We start from the raw sequence: 6,005 nt of genomic DNA, 5'->3' as shown, positions 1-6,005 counted from the left end.
GGGGGCAGGGTGGTAGTGGTTGTTAACACCTGGTACAACTGAGCATCTTCTGCCTCCCATGGTGCTCACTGGGTGGGGGATGAGGGGTTGAGATACCCAGAAGGAACATGTTTGGTCCAGAACCCAGCTTCAAGCAGGGTGGCTGGTTACAGGAGGTCTTGCCTACGCAGAGGTGGTCAAAGACCTGGGATTGTGTTTGATCCTGTCTGATGAACCTTCTATAGTGGGGTGGTGCACCAGGGGATCCACCTAGGGCAAGGCTCTGACCTCAGGCAGAACTGGGGCTATGTGGCGGAGGTGTCTCAAGATGGGTGACTTTAGAAACTGAGAGGGTGGCTATGCCATGATCAACAGGTAGTTGTGGGGAACAGGGAGGATCTGAGCTTTCACATTACTGGTCAATTGGATGTTCTGTCAGCTCACTGTCTCCAATCAAATACTACTTTCAAAATTCAAGATGGCCTCCAAGTATCAAGCTAATCGAATTCACCAGTCTGTCTGCTCTGTCTCTGAGTTTTTGTTCAGTTTCTTCTAGTCAGTATTCTATCCAATTCTTTGTTCTCTTCTCCTAACCTCTGACTCCAGGTTCACTCTCCTTATCTGTTTCATTTGATCTTGCATGTCTTTGTAGCAGATAGTTGCTGTAGCAGGTCTGCTGAGTCTTCCATTTTGCCAGAAGGCTTCTACAACTTTTGGTAAGTGTAATTTCTTAGGAAAACTAATCTGAAATGTTCACTCACTTCCTTGAGGCATATACAACTGCTTTTGTCCACCTATATATGTACACACATATAGACATATAATTGTCTTTGTGGGAGATCACTAAAATAAACCTTTTAAAATCGCAATTTATCTTTAATACCTTGGTTATATCTTTAAATTTATTAAAATTTAAACATGACTATTACTCTATAATAAAAAAAGAAAGAAGATTGTAAAGCAAGGGCTAATGAATGTCCTAGTTGTTATCAAATCTCATTATTATTTCTGATAGATAGAAATGAAGCTGATAGAATGATTAGTGAATTTGGGGATTTACTCAATAAAGTTTACTAGTCCACCCAAAACTCTGGCCAAAACATAATGGCAAGGCCTGTCCTCCGCGGAAGAAGCAGTAACATTTCACTACCTTTTCGATGACTCCCATGTATTTATATATTAAAAACTATTCAAGTTGAAATGAAGCATCTTCTCTCACTCACTCATTGCTATCAAGTGGATGCCAATTCATAACGACCCTATGGGATAGGGTAGAACTACCCCTGTGGGTTTAAAAGACATAACTGTTCAGGGTTAGGAAGCCCTCCCCGTCTTTGTTTCAAGAGGCTGATGGCTTCGAACAGCTGACTTTGTGGATCATAGACCAAACTCTGACCACTATACCACCAGGGCTCCTAAAGCATCTTCTATAAACAACAAAGAAAGAATACACACCTGCCTGCCTCTACCCATTTCGAGGAAATTTCCACAGAACTCGTAGAAAGCATAGATAGAGCAGGTTTGCATAGTTCGGTTCACTTGACTTATGGCTCATTTGTTAATGTTCACATATAAATGTGCTTCAATGAACATCTTTATTAAAAATCTGGTATTTTTAATACTTGATGGCAATTGATAGACCCTTGATTCTGTCATTAATTCTGCCACTTTCCTTTAAATTCAAACTTACCCCAACCATCAGTCTGGCGCATGACAAATTGAGGCTAAAGAAAGCCCATTTCAAGCACGAAATGCTTCTTACCTCAGTTACCTTATGGTATCGAGAGTTCTTATTTCCGTGTTATCAATTTCGTATTTCAAAAAAATGTGTCAAATCCAAAGCACAATAAAATATTTGTATATTTTCACCACTAAAAAGATGGTGATGCTCCTCTACTTGAAAACTTAGAAAGGCAGACAGACAGCGCTGCTGTGGAATAGCTGTGCTTTCGATCGCTCTTCCAGGATACGAGAGCCTTGATTGGGTTTTCCCAAACACATTTGGAAGTACTCACGTGCTCCTTAGAAGCAGGGATCTGGAGACTGTCTCGTGCACCTCGGACACATTGTCAAGGGAAACCAATTCCCGGAGCAGTACATCGGACTTTGTTTAAAGGGAGATCCTTGACTGGATAGATGGACACCATGGCTCCACCAATGGGCTCACACATCACAACGACTGGGAGGAGGCCAGGCCGGGAGCTGTTTCCCCCTGTTCTAAACAAGGTAAGTATGAGGCAGGACAAACACTGAGTGGAGGGCCCCTAACAACAACATGTTAGGTGTAAAAGTATGTTATTTGAAAATATGTCTGCATGAAACACAGAGAACACGGCATACATAGATGAAGCAATAGGCATAGAAACTTGGAACCAGTTTTCTAATATTTCGGCTTCTAGACTACATTTAACTTTTTTTGGTTAATTTGTTTGTTTAATGTGAAAATTGGGATTGTAATTTAAAAAATACTGTAAACATTCACATTCACATATCACAGAAAAATGGAGTTAAATCACAGAATTTTTCCAAAATATTTTGAAACTCCACACTTAACAGGAAAATAAAATGCTCTACTTTCATTTCATAAAAGAAAGGGCTTTTAATATCAAAACAGGAGGGGTAATATAGTTCAGGAGGAAATGCTGTTAATAATCAAAAACATATTTAGCTATAAAGACCCAGCACACGCATACTAACACGTGCATATATTGTCTTTCTTTTTCTAATCCTGCCTCAGGCATCAGTCTTGTTTGATGTTAGAATCTCAAAGATAACCCTGGCTTGTTGATTTCAAACCTTATAACCTTCCCGCATTACGCATCGCATATAGTTCAATAAAGAAGAAAGAAAGGGGCTTGTAGGTTACTTTCTTGTGAACTTTTTTCCTAGTAATGATGTGTAAATGAAGGTGAACATCCAGAACTATACTGTAAAATGCACGAATCAGGTTACCCCAGCTGAGCCTCAGTTCCGGAAGCAGCGTTCTTCCCAGAAATGAGCTCTGTTGATAACTGCTGTGGACAGATTTACGAATGTTTTAGAACCTTGTTAAATGGATTTGTAAAAGTTATGTCGGGGTAACTTTATTATGGAACTTTGAGTTTTTTCCAACAGAAAGCAGCTGTTTCGGGAAGCTGCCCTGAATGTTGTGTTGTGCATGAGCCAGGAGCTGAGGGACATTTGATGTCCATTTGCAATAAGGAAAGATGCAGCTTCAAAGGGCAATCTAGGCGCGGGGGTTAACGGAGGTGGTGCTGCATTGGGGAATGGACCTTCTAATTAGAAAAAGGCCACTGGGGGGAGAGGGGGCGGTGCATGCCAGCTCATGCGCAGATTTACTTTGAGCTCTGTCTCTGCCTTTAGGGTTTTTTGCCCTCTTGTCTTCTGTTCCTTCACCCCAACTTGGGAAAAAAAGATTCCCCAAATGGTATTTGTATCTTCGATGATGGCAGAGCAATCCACCTCTGCCTCTCTGCCTCCTGTCGACAGCGTGGGCCAATCGAGATTTTTAGTAAAATGTTAGAGACTCTCAGCTCAGAAGGTCTCAGTTCTGCAATAAGCTGTCCAAAGTAATGGGCATGTAAGATGCTGGTGGGGACTGCTGATGCTGCGCTTACCCTTTCAGGCTCAGGATCGGAACCGTGGCTCTGCTAACTTCAGCTGTGCGACCTGGGACCAATGACTTAAGTCCTGGAGTTTCATGTGTCAAAGGATCACACCAGCAGCAACTGCCATTAAATTTGACGTGAGTACTGCACCAGTCACTGCTGGTCATGTGCAAAAAATCATAAGTAGTAGTACTATTTTGTCCTGTAGGCTACTTATGAGTTAGAATACACTCAGTGGCACTCAGATGTCTTTTTTAGTCATAATGATATTTATACATAGCCTCCGTTTTTCCTCACTTGTTAATTCACACACGTATGAAACGTGATTTTTAGACTTTTAAATGGTAAGTGTTTGGTAGAACACTAGGGCAAACAGGTATCTCAGAGAGCAAGCCCTTCTTTGGAATGTCTGAGACCTTAAAACGTGATGGAGGTACTTTAGTGATACATTATGATTTGCCAGTTTAGATGTGTGGTTAAAAAAAAAACACAGAAAGAAAAGAAAGCAGGTCAAGGTTGAATAATCCTTCTGATTCCAAGTATATAAAGCATCTCTCACCATCTTCTCTGGTGTCTTATTTTGAATTTTAATTTATTATTAATTGGAAGTTAATACATATATCATGCCATAGTTCAGTCCCCTCAAGCAGTACAAGTAGCAGTACAATTGCTGCTACAATCAGTTTCCAGACATTCTTTTTCTTTGTGGACTCCTCGACATTGTCTCCCTCCCCTGGCCCCTGGCACTGTATCCCACCCCCCAAAACCCTTATTCTACTAGATGTCCCTATCTGTTTATCAATCCTATAGGGTTTCATATACCAAAAGACAGAAAGACATATAACGCAGCTTCAAGAGGGTAACCCCATTGACATAACACCTCTGAGATAAACCCTAATATGACAAACAAAACCAAAATACAGACATTGTTGAAAACCAGATCAAGTCCAGTGTTCATCAGAAGGGGAACAACTGACAAGGTTTTAACCGTTCAAGTCAGGTTTATCCCTTACATCTCCTGTGCTCATCTCTCCACTGCACTCCGTTCAGTAACCACTTTCCTTCCATCCCTCATCTATGGAGAGAGGGAGATCACCAGAGGCTTTCCGATGTAGTGGCCCCAAATGTATCTTGAGCTCCCACTGCCATCTACAGCTTTCTGAAAACCAAATTCTCACAATTCAGGCTCCAATAGTAATCCCTCCTTTGACTCTGAATTATATGATTTATAATCCATAGGTGACTTATGATGGTGTGCTTCTTCCTTGTGGACTAAATTGGCATCTCAATTAGATGGCTGCTTGTGTGGAGACACACCTTTAAGACCCCAAACATTATCTGATATCTGATTCTAAAGCTGTATTAGTCTAGGTTGACTAGAGAAACAAATTCATAGAAACGTATATGTGTATAAGAAAGAGCTTTATATAAAAGAGCAATTGTATATTGAGAAAATATCCCGGCTCAGTCCATATCGAGTCCATAAGTCCAGTAGTAGCCCATATATCTGATACCAATCTATAAATTCCTCTTCAGACTCATGAAACCAGCTGTTCTCAACCTGTGGGTCATGACCCCTTTGGGGTTCAAGTGACTGTTTCACAGGTGTCATCTGATTCATAACAGTAGCAAAATGACAGTTATGAAGTAGCAACAAAAATAATTTTATGGTCGGGGGGTCACCACAACAAGAGGAACTGTATTAAAGGGTTGCAACATTAGGAAGGTTGAGAACCACTGTACGAAACACATGCAATTATGTTGAATGCAGGAAGATAGCAGACCAGTAGGTGGAAAGTCTTTTGGATCCAGTGGTTGTTTAAGTATCTCAGCACATGCAGGTCTCTATGTGGCGCCTCCAGCTCCAGGTCACTAGCATAACTCCGTGTGTCTTGTCAGCAGGAATATCTAGCAGGGAGTGAGCCTATTTATCTCCTTAGCACCTCCAAATGAGGTCATCAAGCTGTGACCTGATTGGCGGGCTAAACTTCAGCCCTTCACTCTTAATAGTCTCAAATTGACAACAGATTATACAACACCACAGAGGCTGTGTAAGACCTAACTCCATCAGTTTGACTTTGGATACAAGAGTTGATTCAAGTGGCCTTATTCATGGAATTCAGACGTCATTCCTTGTCATACACAGACATACAGAGACATATCGCACAATTCCAAGAAACCTTGAATGGCTCTCTTTAGTCCCTTTGGTATGGTTCTGTTAGTTTTGTCTTTTAGCATCTCTTCTCTTTGTACTTGCAACCACCCCATTTCAGTTTCTTGTGCACAGCTGATGTTTTGTGGAGTTGTGGACATATTCTTTTTGATGTGTTTTTGTTACAGTAAACAAGGCTCCCATATTGGTGAATGATAGGGAGCAGACAGGATTTGTTTATAAATGACTTTGCCCCGTTATTTGAT

Source organism: Echinops telfairi, unplaced genomic scaffold, assembly GCF_000313985.2.
Source record: "Echinops telfairi isolate 266 unplaced genomic scaffold, ASM31398v2 ScPeMD7_18;HRSCAF=68, whole genome shotgun sequence".
NCBI lineage: Eukaryota > Metazoa > Chordata > Mammalia > Afrosoricida > Tenrecidae > Echinops > Echinops telfairi.
This window is presented reverse-complemented; position numbering follows the sequence as displayed.